Here is a 26924-nt window from a genome sequence, read left to right as displayed (position 1 = left end):
TTCAGTGACTTTGGGTAGCAGAGAGTTCCACAGAGGAATAATGCATTATGTGAACACATTTTTATCCATTTTGATTTTGTCCCCATTTAATTACCCCATTTAATTTGATCAGTCCCGTTGCTCATGTGTTACACAAGATCCTTTGCCTATAGCATGCCTGTGCACTTTTATCATGTGTTCTTTATCGGTCTCCTTCCCTCAGGCCATGTCTACACTAAGAATGCTTTGTCTGTAGCGGAATATCTCTATACCAAAGCACTCCAAGTGCAGACACAATTTCATCAGCAAAGCTGTCCTTTGCCCTGCTGTAGTAAAACACCTGTCAGAAGTCAAACATGTTCAACTGGTAAAAGTTCAGTTTTGCTGTATTTCTGCCTCTACAGCAGAGACCTCTGTTAGCACAGTGGTAACAAGCAGAACTCAAGCCTCTTTATCCCTCTTTGCCACATGGCTATGCCAACAAGAACCTGCAGCATAGATTGGGATGAAGGTTGCAGTCTTTTCAGTCTCTCCTGGTATATGAGTTTTTCTAGGGCCTTACTTATTTTTGTCACTCTTCTGTGAATTCCCTCTAATTTATTAACAACACCCCAAATGTGCAGCTGCTGAGGTGCGCAACACCAGGTTTTCAGTTTCAAAATCATAGTGTTCTTGAGTGTGAGCTAAAGGAGAATCTATTTTTGATTGCCAACAGTAGTTGGGATTTTATCTTTGGAGGGCCAGCCACAAGGTAGGAGTGAGCACAGGCCTATGCATTAACATGTGTACATTCACACAGGCTCATCAACATGTCTCCACACTGCCAGCCCCACTTTCGAAATTTTCTTGGGAAGACATTAGGATTGTAGGTCTCTGATTCATACTGACAAATGTGAGAGCAGAGTAAAAGCAGTGGATGTACAGCACTGGGGTCAGCTGGCCCTAAATTCAGGATTTTAGACATTTGCATCACTTGCAGAATGAGGCCAGGTGGAAAATGATCTCATTATGTCTTTTGGGTTCCCTCCAAGCAGTGCCCCCCATTTTTCCTTGTATTTTCCTCTGGACCCTTGCACTGGTGTCACTGATACAGAAATAACTGCCCTTGACAAGCTGGAAAAGGGAACTTGCTATGTCTTCATGAGGCAGTTGGGCTGAAGCGTACCTGTCCAGAGTTCAGCCAGCTAAGGGGCACGTGTGCAGGAGGTCCAGGCACAGATGCCGCCACTTCATGGAGAACATGTTCTTGGGTTACATTCCTGGCAGCGGCACTGCCAAGCTGCTTGGATTGATGGCAGAGGAACTTGCACACTGATTTGCTTGCTCACTGGAGGGTGAGAAATCCTATGAGATCTTAAGGGACTAAACTGTCTTGCAAAGAGCAAGCCTAATAATACCCAGCACAGCTGTTTGATCAGTCAAGGATAAAGCATGAGGGGACTTCACATTCACCTACTGTATGCAGGGAGCTTGGAGTCTAAGCAGCCCATGGCTATTTCCACTCCTAGACTTTTCCAACAGGAGGCCATGCAGGGGACAATGAAGGTAACTTAAATCTGGTTTACCACTATCCCAGAAAGGTTTTGCATGGCTCAATGGCAGCAAGCAGACCGCCAGGGCACAAAGTGCAAGATACCAGCAGGGACTGTGGCAGCCAACAGAAGACGTGGGGGTGTCTGGGTGCATCTTCTATTTGCTGCCAATTGGTAGCAAAAGGATATGCCACCAAGAGAGCATTCTGCTGGCAGAAAGCATGATCCTGCTGCCACAGGGGAGCTTTGCGTGGGCTCGCTCAGAGTTTTGCCGACAGATTGTTCCGCCAGCACAGCTTTGTAGTAGACTAGGCAGTTGGAGTGGTGTCCCATAAAGATTCTCTCAACATCCTTAAACAGAAATTGAGGAACCTGGAAGAGGCTAGGCATATAGGATTCAACCCGGGTTTCTTCTGAGCCCAGCCTGGGCTGGTCCAGGACACTGGGAATTTGATTATGCATAGATACCCCTGCAATGCCGACAGTTATGCTCCCCAGTATCAGATTTCCATGCTTGGATCCTATTTACCTGATTTGTTTTTCTTTGGCATTTCTAAGGCACTGATCACCTTGGTATCTAACTACTAATGCAAGGAGCAACTATGAAGGAGGAGTCTGTGCGTGCCTAAGATTCAGGAACAGCAGATGGGAACTAAACATCTCTGGGTGCCTCTGAAGTTTCATGGCCCCATTAACTGATTCCTTTTCAGCTCAACTCTTCCTATGGGTTGCGAGGGGGTACCCTTCACTACTTCAGTCTCCATGTCCAGGAAGTCCTTGCTCCTCAGCCACAGTTCTAATGCTTCAGCTAAGAGTTTACTCTCTCACCCACAGGCCTTTTGCCCCTGCACTTTTATGGACACAGGGACACAGCCCCTAAACAAGCTCTGGGAACTCATGCCTACATCTTGAAGAGGGATATCTTGCTATTTTTGGGGGGAACTTTCTCTTCATGGTCCCTGGCTGTCTTCAGTGGTTAGTCTGTGAAAGAGGAACAGCTTATAATTTGACCTTTGGCTAGGGCTGACCACTGGACAATTCACTCTCTCTTTTGGTTTTTGTTTGTTTTTTAGAAAAGCAGCCTTCACTCACCAGAGAGTCACAGGGGGTGAGCACTGTGTGGACCCACACTGTAATTATATTTTTAATCTTTACCTTGGTCTTAAATCACCCACTCCACACCTCTCACTCGGTCCGGCATGCCAACACTGCCAGGTTCAGGAGCACCTCCACTTGCAGACCCTTCCATGAAGTGGTACCAGCCAGGAGAGTCTCCAGCCACAGATTTCAACTTCCTGGTCTGCCAGTACTAACCAAGCTGTTCAACCTGACAGACACTCTTCCACTGCATGCTTTGGGGGAAGCAGGCAGGCTTCTTAAGTCAAGGATATCAAACATACAGCTCATAGGTAGGACCCAGCTCACGGTGTTAGGTCACCTGGCCTGTAGAGCTTCTTGGAGGCTGGACAATCCTGTCCCAGAACCAGCCCGTAACACTTATTGCTGTGGCTACCAGAGCCACTGTGTTGGTGTGGGCTAGCAACTGGGGGTATTGGTAGGGGGGTGATTGCTGCTGTTTATCTTCCCTCTTACCTGCCACTGAATTTCCAGTTTTCAGTTGCTATTGGTGTCTAAATTGGAAGCAGATGGCAACAGGAAGAGAGGGAGTGAGTGGCCTCAGTCCTGCAGCCTGGATCTGGAGGTGGTTTATCTGGCCTGAATGACCCGGCTCCTGGCTGCTGGCGGGGAATATGACCTGCCAGCTACTTGAGTATGACATACCTGCTCCAAGTGAAGAAGGCATCGGAGCTCTTTGGGAGATGGAAGAAGCCTGGAATGAGCCAGAGAGGAGGCACTGTGTTTGCGAGTGTGCTGTACAGGCTCAGAGAGAGAACCCTTCACTTTTTGGCATGCTGAGGGTTTGTCTACAGCAGCTGTCACTGCCAAGCCACCAGAGCACATTCAGATCCCTGCGCTTCTCTAGCAGCTCCACCATGCCTGGCCAGCACAGCTGGTGCAGTGGAGCTCAGTGCACCATGGGAAGGCACCAGCTGCTGGCAAGACCATGGCAGCTGGCAGAAGTCTTCTTTCCGGCAGAGAGGTGATGTTACACTGCTGGCGGAAAGAAGGGTTTCTGCTGCTGCAAGGGAGCTCTCTTTGAAGAACCACTGCTTTTATGCTGTACCTTCATCTTTGCCTTAAGACTAAGTCACAAAGAGCAGCAAGGAGAAGGACTCACCTGCCTTCTGCATTAACAAGTTTTCAGGGACTCCAGCTGGCTGGAACAGGATAGCATTTAAACACCTAAGTGGCACTTCAATGGTTATTTGGTGGAGTAGGCTTTTGCCAACCCTACACAGTCACTCACTCCTCTGGGTACCTCAGATTCCCGGGCAGTGAAAGGGAAATAACGCTGGCCTACTTCACAGATGTGTCACAAGAATGAATATATTAAAGTCTGTGAGGGACCAGTGCCTTGGTAGGGAAAGACAAACCAGTTTCTTAGATACATTTGCAATGGCAGGAAACTTAAAAAAAAAAAAAAAAAAAAATGCCCAGCACCCCCCATTGCTCCAAGGTCACTCAGCCACCCACCCTCTCATGGGTGTCTGTGCCCTGCTGAGACAGGACAAGGCCCTCCACAGCACCTGCACCAATTGAAAAGTCTACAGAGGGGGGTGGACGAGGGAATCTCCTGTCTTTTGAACTGCTGTAAGAAGAGCTTTTCCTCGGCTTGTGCTTGGATGCTGTGGAACAGAAGGGGAAGCTGAGATGGAGCAGTTTCCCTGCACAAGGGGTAATGCTTTAAAAGCCCAAGCAGCTTTGAAGTGCTGGAGCAGGCTCTTGGGGCCCTGTGCCCTTCTGAAAGCATCACTTACCCCAATTTATGTCCCCATGCTGTTAGACTGGCCAAGTCTCTGGGTCTGCAAACAACCTAGGCACCCTTCATGCTCATATGAGACCCTAGATCAGGGCTGTCTAACTGGTGGCATGTGGCTTGCATATAGCTTGAGGGCTTAATATGCAGACCCTGGACTCTTACATAGCAGCCACTCTCCCCATCGCTTCTGTTGTACCATCAGCTGGAGTCTCCAGGCCCCTCCCCCAGCCTCCCTGCTCCAGCTGCATTTCCTGAGGGAGCAGGGCCATGCAGCAGGGAGGAGAGCTGAGGATGAGTCCAGGGATGTGCCTGGTGGGGAAGGACTGGGGCCATGTACACAAGGTGGAAATCACACCCATTAAGTACAGCAGTGGGCAGCAGCGGGGTGCCCACATGGGTATGCATTACAAAAGAATCACACTTATGTGCTCACACACTAAAACAGTGTGTTGGGCAGGTGGGGGGTCCATATAGCTCCTGGTGTGGCCTGTGTGGTATGCAGCCTCCAGGGGCTTTGAAACTGGGCAAGCCTGCCCTAGATACTGATCTAAATGACTAATTTGCCCTTGCTTAATTTTTTTCTAGTGTGTATAAAAAGATATAGCCTTTGGAGTAGGATTGGCTGATCTGCTTCACTGGCATTTACTGTCATTGCCTAGGGCTGTTACTCCACAGGATGAGACCCCTGTCACACCTGGGCCTTCAAGGGCCCAAGCCTGCTGGACACCAGCCCTGGGTCCTGTGCCCCATGTCCTGAGTCAGGGTGAAGCAGGCTAATATACGTGCTGTGGGAATCCCTTGCAGGGGAATTTGCAGAGCGTGCAAAAAGCAACCAGACATCCTCCTCTATAAGATGTCACAAACAGTGATTACCTTTGGTTGCAACAATTCTTTTGGGTACACAGAGCATGACAAGAGGCTAGGACATCTATTCGCTCACACTCGCTTGTGCACCCACCAAGACCAGCACTGTCAGAAGTGTGGGCATCTCCAGAATGCATGAATTGAAGGTGCAGTATTTCCCAGCAGGGGTATTAAACATGGAGTCGATAACATAAGGCTGAGATTTACAGCACTAGCTAGGGGATTTGAACATTCAAGCTGCTTTAAAATGAATGGGAAGTGGGTATCCAAATCTCCAAAGATTAAATATCCCACTTTTATAATGTGGTTACTATATAGTTTGAAGATCCTTTATCCATTGGCATTTATATCAGCTGAGACTCTGGCCCTATACAGCAGTTTACTTTTGAATCACTTTATATCAAGGGCAGGCAATTACTTTGGACAGAGTTTTGGCAAACCACTGAGGGCTGCATAACAGGCAGCCAGGGGCAGATAAATATTAATTTTCTAAATTTTTTAGGAGCCCTCGGGCTGGATATAATGGCCCAGCGGGCTGCATTTTGCCCACCCCTGGTTTATATGCTACTGACCATTTATCCTCCCTACCTGTAGGTAACATCCCCCAAGCAACAGTGAGTTCTCGTAAAAAAGCAAAGAAAGATACCTTCTGTTCTGCAGGGAGGAAGTATTTGAAGTGGATGGGACCATACATCTGGACAAAGAGAACCTAAGCTACAGGGAAAGAGTCTGAGTGGGAAATAAGGGAGCACAGGGAAGAAAAGCCTCCTTTCCCAGAATGCTTTGTAATACTGCCAGATAAGGGAGAAGCCTTATTTTGGGAGCTTTCCTTTAGTCCCACATTCTACTTTAGCAGCAGCTTTGAAAAGAGGGTCTCTGGAGAGAGATGCACAAAGGTTGCTGGATAGGAGTATACCCAGTCTGGCAGAACATAAGGCTGGCCCAGTGAGTAGGGTGCTGGCCTGGCGCTTGAAAGTCCCCCTGCATTCAAAGTCCTTGGTCTGCTGCAGACATCCTGTGCGACTTGAACAAGTCACTTAATTTCTCTCTTCCCCAACAGGAAAAGAAAGGTAATAGCGCTTGCCTGTATCTCAGGTAGGATGGTGGGCGGATAATTACATTAAACTCCTTGAAGTGCTCAAATACTATAATGATCAGGGTTAGATAAATAAAAACACAAATCTCAGGCTTGCAGTACCTGTCTTACTAGTAACACTGCTCTCAAATGAAATGGGTATTTACTATTTGCCCAGGAAAAAGCTGCCAGAAATGAAGCGCAAATGGTAGGTAAATCATGTTGAAACACAGACGCACACATTTCTGTCTGTTCCAAGTTCCCGTCTCAGAGCTGAGTCCATTTGGTACCAGCTGGTGAAGCAAGGCTCAGAGCCAAAGTCTTCACAGTGAAGAAAAATTTCAAAAAGCAACACAGGGAAACTAATCTTGTATTTCACATTTATTCTTACTGGTAAAGACCTGCAGAACTAGGATTCCACCATATATTCTCATTATCCAAAAAGGATGTTGTGTGTGTCAATTTCGAGTGCCCAGTTTGAGATGTGTCTGATTTTCAGAAAGTGCTGAGCACCTGCTATAGGAAAATCAAACCCATTTATACAACTCAAGCTGGACCCCTTCCCCACACACATAGAAATAAGGCACTCCACATACAAGTCACTTTGCAAATGTTGGCCTGGGTCCCAAAACTGAAAGAGTTTCACACTGGTGGATTGCCCCTTCACTCTTATTGACCTCTATGGGGAGTTGCTGGATGCATAGCACATCTGAAAATAAGATCTCTTTTTTTTAGGTGCTTCAGCATGGATTTAAAAGCCTAATTTTAGGCTCATCTTTCTGATAATCTTGCTCATGGACTGTGGTGCTGGAGGGGACTGTGCTTTCAAGAAATCATGCGGCCCTAACATCTGAAGTCAGAACCTGTGCCCCAATATTATGTTAAGAAATGCCCCACTAGTGGGTATACCACATGGGTGAAATGGAGGTAGGGGCGGATCCAGGGCGGGTGCAGTCGCACCCCCCTTTGACTGAGCAGAGCAAGTGCAGTAAACTCTCTGCTGCCAAGCTCTGGTCTCAGCTGCTAGTCTGTACCACTGGTTGCACCCCGTGCCAGGGAGCTCTCCGCTGCACCTCCCTTTTCAAAATCCTAGATATACTCCTGAATGTAGGTGAAGCCCTGAGCATGCAATCAACAGCAACACTCCTCAGGCACCACAGAACTTCCTACTTCAAAGGTAAAGATTGCCTTGGCAGGAGATGGAGGCTTTCCAGGGGTCAGTCTGCGACTGTGGCACAAACTCCCATAGCACCACAAATCTCACTGCTTTCCAGTTCAAATGCAAGGTGCGCTTCTTCAGCACTGGTTTCTCTAGTAAAAGCTTGCAACAGCGTGCACATCAACAAGCAAGTCAGAAATCTTCCCAAAAACAAACAATGCAACATACACACAGTTCTTCCCCTGTGGGTGAAAGGATGAGAGAGAGAATAAACCACGCACGATAGATGTTAGTCACTTCGCTTAATGTGCTACGAGAAAGCACTCAGACACTAAGGTGATGAGGGGTGGTAGGAAAAACTATACAGACTAGAAATAGAACTTGTGGTTATTAAATGGCACTTCTTTCCCGAGGGGAGAACCATTAGCCCAATTCTCTTCACGTTATTATTAATAATCATGTTTATTACAGTAGTGCCTAAGGGCCAGCCGAGAATGAGGTCCCACTGTGCTAGGCACAGGACAAATGCAGAGATGTAGACTATCCCTGCCTGGAAGACCTACAGTCCAAACAGAAAATCCTGCAATATTGGATGGGGAAGGAATGTCACCCACCAGCAGAGTCAACGTGGCAATCCAGGCTATGGTGGTACCACACTGAAAGAGATGGTGGTTAAATTACAAGAGGAGCTACCAGCTGGGAGGGGAGGGCATGCATGAGTGGGACAGGCAGGGGAGAAGAGGGCAAGGGGGCAGCCATCCAATGAAGCTGAAAGGAAGAGGCTGAGGCACCACGAGGGAGAGGCTGGAGCAAGCGGGCAATCAGCACAGGGCAGAGGAAGTCCACCTAAAACTGTAGACAGTTCTCTGAGGCCCCTACTTGGGCTGCACCTGCTCCTACCAGCTAGCTAGAACCTCTGATGTCTCTTCTCTGCAACCTTTCTCCCAGGCCACTTGGTTGGGGAAGAGAAGGCACCGTATGTGCCTCCAGATTATGGGGGAGGATCTTCCCTGCACAGTTCTGAGGCTGCCTGGGTGGAAGGTTGCCTTTGTGCCTCATTTTACTCCCACTCCTCCATGCAGCAGCACCTACTCTGGCTACTTAGCAGCCGCTCCTGCCAGCTGGAGGATCAGTACACTGCAGATGGGCTAATAACATTCTGCCAGCCTCGAATTCCTTGAACATGTTTCATTCATTATGCTTCTTCCTTTACTCCTTATCCTAAGCTGCAGAGCAATGGTGTTGAGAGCTGTTAAACAGCTGATACATTCTACCTCAAAATTGGCTTCAGATATTCCTGTACACAAAAAGTATAGTTTTACTGGTAGCAAAACCTATTATTAAGATTACATGAAGGCCTCTATTTATAAACACCCTTTTCTCACATGGTTATACCTTTCTAAACATTTCTCATTGCTGCTTGCAATTCCCCTTTCCCCCTTCCTTCCATTTCTTTTTTTTTGTCTCAATCAAAGAGTGAATTTGTCTGGGGATTTGAGGCAAAATCTCTTGAATACGTTTTGGTGCAAACATAACTCAAATGGGTTTGAACTTCACAAGCTAATACAAAGCACGTGGCTTCTCTTCAGTGAAGATGACCCTCAGTCCAATTTCCAACAAAAATCTCAACATAATGACAACAGATGCCACTGAAAAATCGTTTTTTGTGCATGCAGGGTACAAACTTTTGACCCGATGTAGAATTAACCCTGTTTTTTGGACAATAACATAACAAGCACTGAGTTGAATCTCATTTGAGAAAACAGTTTACAACACAAAGATGCAGTCAGTTCACCTAAAGACATGTAAAACTGTCACTCTTAATTTTGTATACAGTGCATAGATACAAGCACAACTGGTCCACTGGAATTATAGACATCTCCCATTAGGGGACAGAAGAGATTTCAGTTATGTAGCTGTTATGTTCTGCTCTTATTTTACTATAGCATGCCAGATCTGTGTACAGGTTGGACTACGTAGCAGGGGAAGAACACCTCAGCAAAGAGATCAGCTAGTGTGTTTACCGTATCATAGATGAGCTTAGTTCTCTATGGATATAAGATACCAGGTCCTGGTGCAGCTTGGCAAAAGGAGGGCCCAAATTAAAAGCCCACAATCCTAAAAGCATGAGGTATGTGAGATGAGATGTGGGCAACTAGAGAGGAAATGCAAGCCAAGTTAGAGCTTTGCAGGGCCTGAAACAGAGGCTGGCATTAAGGCAAGTCTTCAAGAAGGAGGCTACCATGGTCAGGATGAGCATAATGAGGATTTTAGCAGCAGCCTGTTAGATAACCTCCAAGGGCACAATTTAAGATGTGAAGTGACCAAGGAAGATTTTGCAATCATTAAGACAAAAGTTGACCAATGCATCGAGAGAATTTTGGCACAACAGATGGAACGGATTAAGAATTTCAGAGCTATTACAGAGGAAGACGTAGTGAGATTTAGCAACAGTGTTCATGTTTGTGTGGGAAAGGAGTCAAAAGTGACACCAAAACTGCGAGTCTAGTGACTGGAATGGTGGCATAATTATCTACAGTGAGAGAGAAATGAGGTGGGTAGGGTGTGTAAGGAGATCAGTTCTATATCTACCCCATGGAGCTCAAGTTGTTGGCTGTACCTTCAGTTGCCAGTGTGATACAGCTGGGAAGATAGAAGAGAGGGGCTCAGTATTGAGGGGCTTTCCTCTTTATTTTCAATTAAAATTTAAAAAAAATGAGGAAACAACATTATATCTATGCCAGTTTTGAAAGCAAATTTAAATACTAAAGCCACTAGATGCAAACACATATTATTGCTACCTATCTATATTGAGGTAGGGTCCCAACAGTCAAGGGCAGTGCCAGGCCCCATATAGAAGTTAGGTAAGGAAGGGCTTGCCTCAGAGTTTACAAAGCTAACTCACCATGGATTAAATTTTCTCCTCTGATATAATCTGTGCAACTCATCTGGGGTTGTAAGTAAATATACGAGGGCAGATTGGGTCAACGCTATATAACAGGGAGTGCTTAGAAAGACTACCTTATATAGCTGCATCGTTACCAGTGATATGCAGGTCACTTAAGTTTTGCCACTCTCAGCTTTTGAGGGTTTCAATTTGCCATATTAGCATTATGCCTGTGTCTTTTTTTGTGTGCATTTTCCTTGCTAATTTTTAAATTAGGGAGAAGGGAAAAGGAGATCAACTATTCATTGCCAATCCCATGTCTGCATTTTACTCTGACATATCCTCTTGGATCTATACTCACTTCAGCTAAGTTGGTGTAAATTTGGTGCACCACCCCCAACTTCTGTGGAGTGCCTTCAGATTTTTATCAGTTCTGAGAGCAGAATAGGACTTCTAATTGGTAATTAGTTTATAAAGTATGTAGAGTGCTTTGGGGGCCCTCAGGATGCAAAGTGCTATATAAAAGTTATTATTAGATATTAATAATAAAAAGTACCCCAGAGCCCTGGGGAAATAATCCAGAGAATGTAGCAAGTCAATTATGCAGGCAGCTTTCAATCCAGTCCTCCCTCCTCTTAGCCATTTTACCACTTCTCCCTCCATGCTTCCAATTCCCAGAGTCCAGAGGAAGAGATGATGCTGTCTGCTGATGCTCAGTGACCTTAGCTGCATGATTCATGATTTTCCTGTGCTTGTGGCCACGCAAACCTGTGAGCGTTGACAGTGGGGTGTTCAGAGTTTGGAAGTATCAGGGCACTAGAAGTCTCTAATTCCTTCCTTGTGCAAAGAGTAAGACTCTCTTCACACCACATGCTGGACCTGCTTATCTCACTGTCCTCTCACCCTTGGGAAGAGGACACAGCAACTAAGGATGGCCTGATTTGTCTAATGTCCCCTGGATGGAGTTGCAGGGGCATGATGTGGGTCAACAGCCAGAGGAGCTCGGGTGACTCAACGGAGGCTCAGACATTGCTTGTACTATTCCAGCACAGCACATCGAGCCTGGAGTTTGGTTTGGGAAATAAAACAGAACTGAATAAGAGCTGGGTTTTCTCTAGCACTTTCCATACCCCTGGGAACCCAAAGCCCTTCATGGAACAGTGAGAAAGATCCCACAGTGCAGCCACTCCACAGCCAAACATGGCAGCCATTATTTGCTCAGTGATCACTCGCATACATCCCCTCAGAGAGTAAAGCCAGTATTACTGAGATGGGGAATATTAGTTATCCCATACTCTGCTCAGAGAGTGCTCTGGGATCTTTAACCTCCCCCTAGGCAGCCCACCAGAGATGGCCATCGGGGACTTGGTTTCAGATTTCCTTGGCAGGATGCCCTAACCACAGTGTAGCATTGCAGATGAGCATATTGCCGAGGGTTGAACTTTAATCCACAGTGTACTGGCCTGGAGAAGCAAGAGCTGCCTGCGAACCCTCTCTCAGTGCTCGCTGCATCCTGCACAGGACTGGGTAGAACAGAATATGCCTAAGAACAATACTTCAAATGTAAGGGCCCGTGTTGCTTCTTTTAATTTTGCAGTTACGTTTTCTAACTATGAGCATAACCTATTCTGAGGCATCAGCAGTGCTCAGCAAGAGCCCTACAAACCAGCTACACTATACTAACAAAACAAGCAAGCCTAGTGCTCCCAAATGACCCATAAATAATATAGTGTGTAACATCTAAACCAGGTCTTAGAAGAGACAACAAACTGGTGGGTGCAGACTTAAAGTGCAGCAACAAACCAATATGCACAGTTACACTGTTTATAAGGAATCTGACAGTGCTACGCCCACATCCCAGTTTTCAAGAACAAAGTCTAACAACTAAAAGGTGTTCCCTGGCTGGACCAGGATTGCTAAGGTAACAGGTCTTCTAGATGGGAATGTTGCAACTGGCTTCTTTATACAGAGATGAAACACTAAATTCAAACAAGCCTGAAGTTTGGGAAGGTTTGGATAGGGACACAGGTTTGTGGCCTGGAACTATTTCCAGCACAAATTTATTTTATATTTAAACTTCTCTGGGATTATTTTATGGTGGATGGCAAGTAGGAACTCATGCGTATATAACAAGGTGACTATCACATCACAGTTATGAAAGCCTTTGGACTGCGATGCATCTTGACACTAATGTCACAAGCAGGACTTGGGTATAGTTTCATAGTTTCTAGGGTCGGAAGGGACCTGAGTAGATCATTTAGTCCGACCCCCTGCCATGGCAGGAAAGAGTACTGGGGTCAAACGACCCCAGCAAGATGTTCATCCAACCTCCTCTTAAAAACCCCCAGGGTAGGAGCCAGCACCACCTCTCTTGGAAGCTGGTTCCAGACCCTAGCCGCCCTGACCGCGAAGTAGCGCCTCCTGATATCTAGCCTAAACCTGCCCTCTGTCAGCTTGCGACCGTTATTCCTGGTCACTCCCGGCAGTGTACGGGGGAATAGTGAATAGCTTTTGCTTTATTATATATTGCATTTATTTTTGGTTCCGTCCTATGCTACCTAGTTCAAAAACTATTCATAAGTGCGGCTCAGTACACTGGGGTTGACTAGTCCAACAGTGGCCAAACTGTGGCTTGCAAGCCACATGCAACCCGTTGGCAGGGCAGTTGCAGCTCCTCCTGCTGCTCCAGCTTTCCCAGTGGGGACTGTGCCTTGAGCCCACCCTCCTCCCTCCTTCAGGTGCTGGGCTGCTGGGGCGGGGGCGTTTGAACTAATTACCTAGTTTGAAAAACATTCATAAGTGCAGCTTAATACGCTGGGGTCAAATAGCATTGGGTAGCTGACATGTATATGACTGAATTAAGTTAGGATAACTGGGCATGTCTAGATGTGTGCTTTAATGGACATTAGCCTATTTTAATGTGCATTAAAGCGTCACTGAAAAATGTGCTATTTAGTTAATATACTAACAGTTAAAAGTCGCTAGTTAAAATAGTTAGAATACACTAATGTTAAGTTAATGCACATTAAGATAGGCTAATATAATTAAGAGTCACTTAAAAACCCTGGGTGCCTATACACGACCATGGAGGTTGCTTTGATGCATTGTAATTCCAGCTCCTCAGAGCAGACTTGATTAAATTGAATCTGCTGGAGCGTGGCAGTTACCGCAATCCAGCAGCCTCCTGCATCTTGTGTATCAGTGCCCCAGCACTTCAAAATGGCAGTCGGGGTGCTTTATCTAAAGCTCGTTCAACAAGCTTTAGATAAAAGCACCCCCGCTGTCATTTTGAAGCATGATGATGTTGATACATGAGATGCTGCGGGAGTTTTAATTGGAGTGACTCTCAGAGATGCTCTAATTAAAGCACCCCACTCCCAGTCCCAGAGTATGTGTATAAATGCCCCATACTCTTCAGTTAATGCACATTAAGACAGGCTAATGTACAGAGTCCTATGCCCTCCATTGTGAGGTACCTTTTACACATGGTTGGGGGGGAGGAGGCGGCACTTTAATTAGGGTGGCTCCAAGAGCCACTCTAATTAAAAACACCACAGTGCCTCATATATCAGTATCCCCATGCTTCAAAATGGTGGTGGTGGTGCTTGAACTAAAGCTAGTTCAACAAATTTTAGTTAAAGCATCCCTGCTGGCATTTTGAAGCATGGGGATGCTGATACACGAGATTCAGAGGCTGGCTGAAGCTCAGTAATTACTGCACTCCAGCAGACTCGATTAATCAAGTCTGCTCTGACGTGCTGTAATTATAGCACATCAGAGCAGCTGCCACACTCATTTACAGGCAGCCAGAGTTACTAGATTTAATGCTCATTAACTAAAGTGTATTAATGCATGTGTAGAAGCACCCACTGAATTGCAGCTTAGGTATTTCTGGATGACGTTACTGTTCTAACTGGCTTTACCCTGCTTCACACCAAACAGCTGTGAATAGGACCTATATGAAAAACTATTCAGTATCTATTTTTATGCAGCAGAGCAATAAACAGCAAGCATTAAAGCCTTGCCAGTGGCATTAGTAAGAGGATGCTACTACTAATACTGTTGCCCAAGTCCTGTTATACACTAATACCTTTATTACTATTATTTCTACTGAGCCATAGGTGTGCCTGGTGCTTTACAATAAAATAAAAGCAACATATCCTTTTCACGAGGAGCTTACAACAAAAGTTAGATATAGAACAGCACTGGGCTTATTTAGTGAACAAAGAGTGTAGGCAGGAGGTAGATAGGAGCGAGGTTTACAGCAGCAAGTGATCGTGAGATGTGCTTATTGTTGGGTTTGTGCCTTGCTAGTTTCTTTTCAGGTTTTTTTTTATTTTAAATAAATTGATACGTTTAGTTGCATGTTGTCTACAAGAAGAGACACATGGAAGTCAGCACTGGAAGGCTGACCAAAGCGAATGAGACTCTAAGGAGAGATTTTAAGGTGTTGTTTGAAGATATTTTAGGCAGAGAGGTGGCAAATTACTGCTATTCAGGAATAACCCTTGAGAAGTTTGACTGCAGAGGATGCTACCTCACCAATATTTGTCTGGCTATTGAACACACTAGTTTATTATTATGGAGTTGATTTACAAGTCTGGAGACTTATAAAAACTAATTTCCACAGAGTTATTAGTTTGAGTACACATAGCGGTTTATTACTGTCCCAATGAGGGGATTGAATAAACTAAGCTAAGTTTACATACGATACTAGACCAATTCTTATGTGGTTTGGCCTACCTACATCAAGTCAGAACTCTGAATGCTTGCTTCATTATGTTTGAAAACTTATTAGTTCAGCTGGGATCTAAAGCATTTCCAAAGCACCTAGACTTGGACCCAAACTAAAACTGGTCATCCAAAACTGGCTGTTTATTCTCACAACACCTCCCCATGTGAGGATTAAGATAATGAAAAAACAACTTCTGTACATGCCCTATTTAAAGTGCTTTATTGCCATGACTTAACAGAAGTACGTGGCTTTACAGTACTTTAAAAACAGGTACAGTGCTTTAGCTTTAAATTAACCTTTGTTAAAGGTATTAAACTTGAACTCTAAGGAGAGATTTTAAGGTGCTGTTTAAAGACATTTTAGGCAGAGAGGAGGCAGATTACTGCTGTTCAGTAATAAACCTTGATAAGTTTGTTATTATGCAACCTAGAGTGCTTTAAATAATTTCTATGCATTGGTTAAATTTCTGACCAGTGGAGAAGACTCAGGAGGCTGCAGAACACCCCCTGCATCCTAGCTTGGAAAGTGCAGGGAGGCTTGGAGGCTCCCCCACCACCCCAAACACTGCACTTCTGTCATGTTTAAGAGCGCTGTAACTTTATAGTCCTATAGAAAGTGCTCTAAATTACAGTGCTGTAAAACATGCCTGGAGCACTTCTGTACACACCCATAGGTTTCAGATATGAAATTCTCCTTCTTTTGAGTCTGAAAAATAAAAATCTAAAGTCTGGCCTAGAGTTGGCAAGCTGATCAATTGATCAGTCACATATTATCAATTGACTGGTCAATTGACTGCATAGTTTTGACCAGTTGAAGATTACAGCAATTTTACAAAAAAAATCCCTACTTATTTGTAGTCTTCTTGACAGAAATATATTTTTTTTATTGTTTTTTGATACAGTTATTAATGGAGAATTTGTGCGTTTTCTGTTTATTATTTGGAATTATTGGTCATTTTTTACAATTTTTGACCAATATTTGACTGGCCAATTGACCAAACTTCATTTGAGTAGTCCAGGGGAGGCCAGAGTTACTCACCCCAAGAACCACATCTGATCCTCCACCGAAATTCAAGAGTGGAGGATCAGATTTTGGGGGGGGGGCGGGGTGAGTGAACCGCTTGCCTGCCCTGGCAGCCCTGGCAACCCAGCACTTGAAGGAGAAAAGGAGGGAGAAGGGTGGGTTTGAGGCATGCTCCCCACTAGGAAAGCTGGAGAGGCTCACAAGTCATAGTTTGGCCACTGTTGGACTAGTCAAATATCCAACCGTAATTTGGCAAGATCAAAACTACTCCTAGTTTGGCCATTTTATCTGAAAAAGAGCCAGGCCAGAACTGAAATTATTTCTCTGAAATTTCTCTTCAAGTGATGAACTGCCACCAGAGCCAAATCTTTCTACATACTAAGAAAAAATATTTTAAAATGTTGGGTCCCACTTTATATTTTTAACCTCCTATTTCATCAGGCCACTGAAATTTGCCAGCCAGGAAGAACACTGAAACCTAAGCATCACTGCATCCCCACTTTGCTGCAAGACTCTTTTCACAAAACACTGCTCCATTACCCACTCTGCAGCTCCTCTCTTGATTGGGAATTGTTCAGTGAAATGTTTTCATCCAAAAGAAAAACCTGCTGATTTGCCAAAACTGAAGCTTTTCATGGGGATGTACCAGGTTTGGATGAAATATTCCTTGGGAAGGATTAACTCAGCTGAGAAAGAGAAACCCATCTCAGAATAACTGGTCTGATCATTCATCTGGGATGTGCAGAAATGTAACATATAGTTTTTGCACCTGGGGCAGTGGTAGCAGCCGGGGCAGTGGTGGCAACTACCACCATTTTTGCACCCCCTCAAAAAAAAAAAAAAATCAATGACTGAGGCTGGCGCCCTGGTTGCCCACCCCTAGTAACACTACTGGTTATGTGGGACACCTGGGTTCAAATTTCTACTCCGCTAGCTGAGACCTGGGACTTCAACCTGGTCTGCCCATATCCTGGATATGGATCTAGATCAGCAGTTCCCAAATTCTAATAGACTGCACACCACCAATTTAAAATGATATAGCCTTGAGTACCATCAGCAAATTTTTGTCACGTAAAGTAATTATAATAAATCTGTTAATGAGTACCACTGACAAGTTGTCTGCATACCACTGGTGGTACGTGTACCACAGACTGGGAACCGCTGATCTGGATCACCGGGCTATTTGCTAATTTAGGGTGAATCTCCTGCTCTCACATTTTGCAAACTGCCCCCCCCCCCGCAAACAAACCAAACTCAGAAAGGTCTTATTTTCATCCCACCATGAAACAGAAAAAAATTTATGACTCAGTTTTTTGGGACAGGAAAACTGCTTCCAGTCTTGCTCCATCCCTACATCTTTACCCACCCTACCCTACATCAGCTGACATATCACTTCTCCACTATGTATGGTTGGCATACAGCTGCAGCTCCTCTCAGGCCTCTCAAAACAGCTGTGACTGCAAAGGGCACAGCTGGCCAGCTGCTCTTCAGGGACTTCTTGTTCACTCAGCTTGGCCTGCTGTTGCTGTTCCTCTGACCTACCCGTCTGTTTCTTCACTGCAGACCTTCCAGAATCACTGCATACTGCACCTCAAGGTCCACCTGGCTAGCATAGCCTTGAGCACTGCTGGTTTTAGTTTTACCAAGTTGAAGCCAGTGAGAGTCTCAGATCAAATCCCCAAGACTTGATCACCTCTATTGTTTGGGATATTTGGATCCAGAGCCAAATTTTGGAACCATTTCTAATAAAAACTCAAATAAGGTTTTGCAAATCTGGAACCAAAATCATCTTTGGTTTTGTACATGTTTTCATCCATCTGGCTTTGTAGGTACATGGTGCAAATGTGACTTTAGGTCAGGTGCCTCTCTCTACTGAAGTACCCCTATGTTGATAAAATAAAACAAGAGCCTTATACCAGGACAGAGGTAGCTAAATGCCTCAGAGTAACAACGAGAGACATTGCTCAACCACGAGGATCTTGTGCCAACCCCAGCGTTGGTAAATCATTTGCAGGAGGGTCACAAGAGAACGTTCTTGCTTAGCTCTAAGTGCCGTGTGTAGAATACCTGCAGAGACAGACAGAGAGACAGGCACAGAGCTGGGGCTGGATACTTTCCAACGTGTCAAAGCAAAACTGAACCTCATAGTGGAGGATGCTAAATTTTGACAATGGGAGAGAGGCAGACAGACAAAGGGAGAGTGGGAGGGAACAGACTTTCCCTGTTAATGCTGTCTCTTCATAAAGTTAAGCATTATTATGTATTTTTACAATGTCTTGTGTGTGCATGACATTTTATAGGCAGTTTAAGAGGCAGAGTCTTGCCTTTATAACACAGGAAATCCCAGTCCTTGGGGTGCTGAGTACCCTAAGCTCAATAGCAATTAAGGATGCCTAGCACTTCACAGGAGGCACTCAACAGCTTGCAGAATCAGGCCCTTTTGACAGGCCTAGGACAGCAAGTGATGCAAAACAGAAGGTCTAGCAAGGTCACTGGAGAAAACAATAAATGTCAACAGGAACAGAACTGGAGCCAAAATGTTGGACCTAGGTAAGGAATGGATGGGCCCCTCTAGGCCATCAGGCTCCATCCTGTGCATTCCCAGGCTATTACTAACCAACTCACCACTATGAACCCTAACCCATAGCTACAAGGACCAGTATCCCAAGCACCAAGAACTCCATCTGACACGCTATAGGTAAAAGCCAGGGAGACCAGAACACAGACGGGAAAAGATCATGAGATGAGCTGTTGTAACTTCGTCTCTTGTTTGTTCCTGTTTTGAGTTGAATGTCTGTCTTTGTATTGTTTTTCATTCTAAAAATGAGACTTATTCCATTAAGGTAATAGTAGGAAGGAAAAAATTCTGTCAAGAGTGCTGGAGCAGTGAAGAGGCATTAATAGAGGCAGGCTAAACTGAAGCAAGTGGGCTTCAGAAGAGGGTCTGTCGGAGGTGGCTGATGTTGTATGGTGCACAGGAAAGGCCCTCCAGGGAAGGGGCAGTATGAGGGGAAAGCGCAGTCATTGGTTGAGAGAGGAACAGAGCAGGGGGTGTGCGGAGACGAGCTGAATTAGCATGGTATAGAATGGCAGAGAAGATAAGAGCTGTAGGCTCTGACAGAACTGCGCAGGGCCTTGAAGATGAAAATGAGGAGTTGGACTTTGATGTGGAAAGAGATTGGAAGTCAGCGCAGGATTCGAGAAGAGACGATGACACAAGTGGAACAGCAGGCGAGGAAGATAATTTAGCTGCAGCATGTTGCATATATATCTGAGCGAATATTAAGCATACTCTATTGCCCTGCTGGGCCTCTGTATCCCTGAGCATCAATTGGAATTTCTTGTGTGATCTAGTCTATACGGATTCGTAAAGGCCTGGCTCCTTAGTACACTGGTACTGCCTTATATATCAATAGCAAAGGATGAGGCTTGGTTTTATAAGAGGAGATACTGTCCCAGGTAGAGCCCATGCCCTCAGGTCTGCAACAGCCACAGAAACACTATGCAGAGAGGCCGAGGGGTTCTTGTTGTCCCAGATACTGGCTCTGTGTCACAGATCATCCTCAGAAGAGTGGCAAATGGTGTGGGACCCTCCTCTACCTCTGTCCCAGCCCAAAAGGGCAACAAAAGAGCAGCTGAAACAAACTCTCCCCCACACCCTGCAGGTCCTTGGGCAAATCATGCTATGAACACTTTTGCTGCTGCTACTGATCATAGTGTTGGTGGAGCCACAGTCTTCCAAACCTTCCTGAAAGAAAGGGATAGGGTCAGCTGCCAGCATGAGAAAGAAAACTAGCTAACCCAATGATAGATTTCCTACGCTGAGCCCATTCTTCCTTCCTGGTCCTCTGCATGGATAAACAGCACAGAACAACTTGCCACTATTTTTAGATATGGAAAAAAAAAAGCAGAAATTACAGATGCAGTCCCTTAACAACAGTCTCTGTCCCTGCGATGCAAAGAAAGTGGCAGGCAGACATAGAAGGGGTCTTTGGAAGGGGAAGGAAGGGGCAGAGATGTTCATTGTGACCAAGGAAGGGATAAGCCTCTTTCAGGAACATAGGCTTGAAGTTTATTTCTAAACCTCACTGTGGAAGGGAGGTGATTTTCTCAAGATGGCAACTGTGTCAGGGTATAAAATGAGAGGGACCCAGATTCTGAAATTGTGAATGGATCCTTTCTTTTAAAATCACCACCCCATCTTCCTCTCTCCCTCTTCTGTACTTTCTTTTTTTAAACAACTGAACCTTTCTTCTTTCCCTTCTCTTCCTCCACCCCCATGTTTCACATTCTGTGGTTTATTGACATCTCTCCACCTCAAAAGTAATGCCTCTCGAATTCATTTCTCTTCCTCAGTCTTCAGTATGTATCTTGATGTCTTCCCTAATTGTCTCTTTTTCAGTCTGTGTCTCATGGGCCAGCTTGCCAATCCATACCCAGGGCAACAACACTCGATTATATAGTCTCCCCTTCCTGATACCTATTCTTATTTCACTTACAGTTTCATAGTTAGTAGGGTCGGAAGGGACCTCAGCAGAACATCAAGTCCAACCCCCTGCCATGGCAGGAAAGAGTACTGGGGTCAAACGACCCCAGCAAGGTGACTGTCAAGCCTTGTCTTAAAGACCCCCAGGGTAGGAGCCAGCACCACTTCTCTTGGAAACTGGTTCCAGATCCTAGCAGCCCTGACAGTGAAGTAGCGCTTCCTGATATCTAGCCTAAACCTACCCTCAGCCAGCTTGTGACCATTATTTCTAGTCACTCCTGGTAGTGCTCGGGGGAACAGGGACTCCTCCAGTGCCGCTGATCCCACCTGACTAGTTTGTAACAGGCTACTAGATCCCCCTCAGCCTTCTCTTGTGGAGGCTGAACAGGGTCAGGTCCCATAGCCTCTCCTCATAGGGCCTGCCCTGCTGCCCCCGATCATGCGAGTGGCCCTCCTCTGGACCCTCTCCATGCTGTCCACATCCCTCTTGAAGTGCGGTGCCCAGAACTGGACGCAGTACTCCAGCTGCGGCCTGACCAGTGCCGCATAGAGGGGGAGGATCACCTCCTTGGACCTGCTCGAGATGCATCTGTGGATGCATGACAAGGTGCGGTTGGCCTTCCTGACTGCATCCCCACACTGCCGGCCCTTGTTCATCTTGGCATCAATAATGACTCCAAGATCCTTTTCTGTCTCTGCACTGACAAGAAGGGAGTTCCCCAGCCTGTAGGTATGGTGCTGGTTGTTCCTCCCCAGGTGCATCACCTTGCACGTGTCGGTGTTGAATCCCATCCTATTTTCGTCCACCCACCCAGGTTTTGTAACCTGTCTAGGTCCGATTGCAGCCTATTCCTCCCTTCTAGCATGCCCACATCCCCCCACATCTTAGTGTCATCAGCAAATTTGAACAGGTGTTTTTTACCCCACTGTCCACATCACTGATGAAGATGTTGAACAGCGCGCGCCCGAGGACCGAGCCCTGGGGAACCCCACTACCCACATCCCTCCACTTACACTGACCACTCTTTGCTTCCACTTTTATCTTCCCTTCTTTGCTTCATCCATTGTTAGTATTCAATTGTGATTTGATTTTCTCTCTCAGTTCCTTCTTTGCCAATTCATTGCTTCAGCCCCTTATAAGAATACCCACATAGCAGAAGTGGGGAAAGTGAGATAAAAGTGTACTGCCCTCCACTTCTATCTTACTTTCCCTCCTCCTGCTATGTGAAAACCCATCCCATTTCTGGTGCTTCAGGATGTTCTTGGTATATGGATAAGCTAGAAATCCCCAGTCATACGGGTCATTGCTTTAACAATAGTGATGCATGTCCTATAGCTACATCCACTTTGGATACTCTCATTTCTATTCCTTCCTAACTTCCAAAACTGTTAGTAATCTTTGCTCCTTCTTCCTCACTACTCCTTCCATTCTCAGAGTGTCTTTGCCTCTCAGCCTTTCTTCAGACAAGCATGAGAAACCTGTCTCCTTCTTTCAATCTAGGATTGCTGTAATATGTTAGTATCTTAGCTAGGCCCAGCACCTCCCTTCACTGATTCTTCCTCATTTGTCTCCTCTTACTTTCTCTATGGTCCTGGAAAACTTCTGACATAATTCAGTCCCTCGAAAAAACTACTTCTTCTCTTGACCCTGCTACATCTTATCACTTGGGCCTGTCTCCCACTCTTGCTTTCTAGGTTACTCTCATTTCCAGTAATTCTTTAGCTTCTGGGACTCTCCCCAGTTCTTTGAAAATAGGCCATTATCTGTTCTGTTCTTAAAAATTCCTCCATTGACACTGACATACCATTTAACTAACACCCTCAGCTTCTTCACAGACTGCTGAAAAAGTAGCTCTCTCTCATCTCTCACACATGACTATCCTTACCCGTTTTCAGTCTGGATTCATCCTGACCACAGCACTGAAATTTAATGATCTCTTTTCTGTTACTGAACCTCCTCCCATCCTTTTCTACTTCATAGCGGTTTTCTGATACTGTAGATCATTCACTCCATTTTGGGGTATATCACTACAAGTGAAGGTTGCCCTGTTTTTTTGTTTAATAACTTTTCACCCATAAACAGTCTTCATGGTAGGGGTTCCTTTTTTGTGCCAAGATCCCTTCTACACAGATTAGATCTTTTTGACTTTTTCTATAAGTATGTTTATAATGCTTAATACATATATGGTGCTTTTAATTCACAGACCTGACAACATTTTGGATAAGCATTATTAAGTCCATTGTGTAGATAGAAAAAAAAAAAAGAGTCAGAGACTTGTGAAGGTCACCATTTGCAGACATATTTGTTAATTTGATGTGGTTTAGTTTTTGGGTATCCAACTCAAAATATCTTAAGATATTTGATTTTTTGAGAGACATTAGTGGGTGTGGTGGATCCTTAGCATCCATGAAAATCAAATGCAAGTGGTCTTAAGTTGTGCACTCAAACCCAAAGAATCAACAAACAAGTCTGGAAACTTGGGGGTATGTGACCTGATCAGGATGATCCATGTGTATCCTGGACTGGAATCAAGTCCGCTTTTTTGCTCAGTCCAAAAGACCACTGTTGCTTCTCTTCATGTGTTTTGTCTCCCTCAAAACTTCACTGCTAGAGGAGCACTGTGGGAAACAGCTTGTCGCATGAACATTTTTATGATTTCAAAATACTTCCTATTCTGCACTGGGGCAAACTCAAGATCTTCTTGAAGTTTTCTTTACTCCAGAATAATGAATAGCCCACAACTTCAAGTCTCACTTGAAATGTGGTGAACCCAGGTTCAAGTCCCTGGTTTGAATCAGGTGGGGTTTTGAACCAACGCCTTCCGCGTTCCAGTGGAGCGATCGTCTCATTAGACTGTTGGTTACTCTGTTATGGTCTCTCCCTCACTTTTTTGATTACAAACCCCACCCTGATCCTATGAAAACTTTCCTGTTGAAACTGGTACATGTTTTCCCATGACAAGTTTTAGTTTTAGTTTTGATGAATCAACATTTCCCAAAGAAAAAACTGTTTTGTTGGAAAATCCCTGAGAGGGTGTAGCTGTCAATACTCAGATGTATATCTCTTATATCATCACTGTTGGCTTTTGCTGAATCACCTTTTGTCTCCCTCATAGTTTTGTCTCAGCTTCCTTCAGTTGACTACTACAAAGACTGAAGTGTTTCTCTTTGTTTAGTACATTTCATATACATCTCCATCTCTGTGTCCCTCCTTGAGACCTTTTCTATTTGTTCTTTCCGTCTGTAACCTTGGCATCATCCTTGACCCTGAATTTTCTCTCTCTCAAATCTCCTACGTCTAGAAATGTGCAACATCGCTGAGGCATGCAACTGTTTTTACTTCAGCTGAGCTTTTCATCTTTGCTTTCATTTCCTTTCAACTTGACTTCATTTCCCGTTTCTGTATCCTCCCAAATCCCATCCCTGCAGACTAACGTAATACCAGTCTTCACACATGTGATAAAATAAGACCACTCCACCCCTGTTCTCAAACAGGGAAGAAGTCGTCAGGCTCCCCACTCAGTTCTAGGTCAAATTCCAAATTTCTCCCCTTTATTTTTTACAAGCTTACATGGATTTGTTTCAGCCTGCGTTACAGTACTCATTTCATCTTGTTCATATCATTAAACTAGCTCCAGCTTCCTTGCTGTCCCTTCATATAGTATTGCCACAGCTTGAGAGACAGCACTCTCCACTATTGCCTGGAACAAAAAAATCCCATCTCTCTCTGCTTCTGTGACTTCCTTTCTCTTTTCAAACCTCAGCTGAAAACATTTGCTTTGCCCATGCCTCTTAATTGATCTGCACTTCTATTCTTTCTTCTTTCAGAATTTGACTTTGTTCTTGTATTTCTTTGTAGTGTTTTGAGCTACATTTTTCATTAAAGCTGCTATACAAAAGAAAGTTTGTCAGGCCAACCAGGGTTCTCCTAACAGAGGAACATCAAGCACACAACAAAAATTTGACAGGAATTAAAATTTTGAAGTAATAGAGCAGCACATTTCCATGTGTGATCACAGGAATTTTAGTTCTTCATTCCTTTGGGTACTTTTAGCTAGAGATGGGGGAACTAGTTACATTATCCAATTTACTTAGGTTTAACTCTTGTTTCCCTGTTTTCAAGTGATCCACGGTGAGAGGCTACGGTCTCCACAAATGTGGTCATTGACTGAAATTATTCTACAAATGCAAACTTAGATCTACCTTCAGTCACTTCTCAATAGCTTGTTGCTGGTATTGTTTTAAGCATTTGCAACTTGAATTTCAATTCTGTTTTTACTGGACACTGTCCAAATGATACTGTAGCTAGAATTTATGGCTGGACTTGTTTGTTTGTTGTATTTATATAGAAAAGGTCAACTCTTTCTTTGAAAAAAACCCAAAAACCTAAAATCTGACAAAACACTTTTTTTACTCTCAGGAACTGAAAACTGAAAATGTTGGCTTCCTAAAAACTCGCAGCTTTCCAACGATGCATAAAAATAAATTCAAGGAAATCAGGCTCTTTCTGCAAAAAATATAATTTTGTTGACAACCTAATTTTTCCATCAAAAAAAAGTTTCCAAGGAAAATTTTCAACCAGCTCTAAATCACAGCCATTAACATATTTCTGGAGCAAATACTTCTGATTACGAATTCAACATTCATTCTCTACAAATATGTTCATTTAAATTTTGCTGTTTCAGTGAAAATTTCCTGCCAGTAAATATGTTTGTTAAAATATTCACATCAGTCCAATTCAAATGGGGTGTGAATACCATGGAACACAATTGATGCATATTTGTTTAAAAGTTAAACTGAGTGCTCACAAATATTTTATGCAGTATTTATTGGATTTTAATCTCCTGCATCTCAAAAAAATCAGAACTTTCTTCCTGCAAAGCAGGCAACAGGACAATGACAAAACACCCATCTTAGTAGAACCTGGCACTAAAAATGGTAGTAATTAGCCAAGGAGAGGGGTTTAACTTGTCAAGTATGCACTAAAAAGGAGTCTGAGACTACCCCACTACTCCAGAACTGAACCCACATACGTTCCACTCCAAGCAGACCCATAAATTCTTGCCCAATTTGGTCGCAACCACAGGATGTTTCCTTGATGAAGCCTAGAAAATAAGTCTTGAAAATCGTTATATTGGGATAATGGAGGGTACAAGCCATGAATCTCTGACCTGTCTTGGAGGGAATACACCAGCTTTCTCCATCACTGCTTTATGCACATCGATTTCCTTTCCTGGGTTGTTTAGGGCTGCTCTGCTTCCAGGTATGGGGTAGCCTTGTTTATGTGATCTATGTGAACTTCTGCATCACTCTCTTTACTCAGTGGAGCGGACCAATTGCAGAGGAGAGTGTAAATGCATCTAAGGCGCTATGACTTACAGTCTGTTAGCTCAGATTGTTTTTGGTTCCCTAAGAACAGGGATTTTTGGACCAACAGGTCACTTCCATGCCTCAAATTTCTCTCCTAGACCACCCTGCACCTTTACCATCAAACGTGTAATTGAAAACACTATAAAAGGTGTGGGACCACCGACTGCAGTTTGCGAACCACCAACATAGATCAGCCAACTATGCAAGGTTTGCTGGCATAGATATCATTTGTAAGGTTCCCTCTCCCCCAGTGACGCTATTGTTCTAGCTCAGAAAGTAAAGGCAGTGTTCCTACAGAAGAATATCCTGAAGCGTGATTGCCAGGTGATGAGTGGAGTGAATTTGGCTACTGTGTAAAGACATGGCCATGGGTGATTAAAATGGCCAGGGAGCCTATATTTCAATCATCAGGAAAAAACTATTCAAAATGAAGATATGACACTGTTATCACAACTAGCTAGAGATCAAGCTAACTACTGTACTTAATCAAAACAGGAGCATATAAATCCTAAACCAACTATAAAACCATAAATAACACTTAGAATCATACATGCACATCCCCATTTAAAATAAATAAAGCACTAACTCTCCACCTACCATATGGAGCAAAGCACCAGTCTCCTGCCAGGGGGGATAATAGAGAATATGAGCTAGCAAATTTGAGACCATCTGCAAATCCATTCAGTTGGGCTCCCCTGGCTGCAGAGCTCAAGCTTCAGAGTGCAGCATCTCCCCTTTGCATACCCCACATAGCTCTGCTGAGCCAGCTGGACTGGGAGTCTGTTCTGTGGAGGTGGAGGGTGTTAATGGCATCTGGTGTTTGTTTGTGCAGGAAGCGAGGGAACTGGGAAGGGGAGACCTGTTACATACCCTGTCACAACAACTGTAATAAAGGGGAAAGACATTTTGATTGTACAGGAAGCCCAAACTCAA

At 44.5% G+C, this 26924-nt stretch overlaps 1 protein-coding gene across 1 annotated transcript in view; it reads right to left on the bottom strand.

Moving 5' to 3' along the window:
* Positions 1–26924, bottom strand: part of CACNG2 (calcium voltage-gated channel auxiliary subunit gamma 2) — a 62567-nt gene that overhangs the window by 6397 nt on the left and 29246 nt on the right. The gene's annotated exons all lie outside the window — the stretch shown is intronic.

This window comes from Crocodylus siamensis, chromosome 4 (assembly GCF_052110815.1).
Source record: "Crocodylus siamensis isolate JL-2025a chromosome 4, ASM5211081v1, whole genome shotgun sequence".
NCBI classification, from domain to species: domain Eukaryota; kingdom Metazoa; phylum Chordata; order Crocodylia; family Crocodylidae; genus Crocodylus; species Crocodylus siamensis.
Note: the sequence above shows the minus strand (reverse complement) of the source record. Positions and strands in the feature narration are given on the sequence as shown.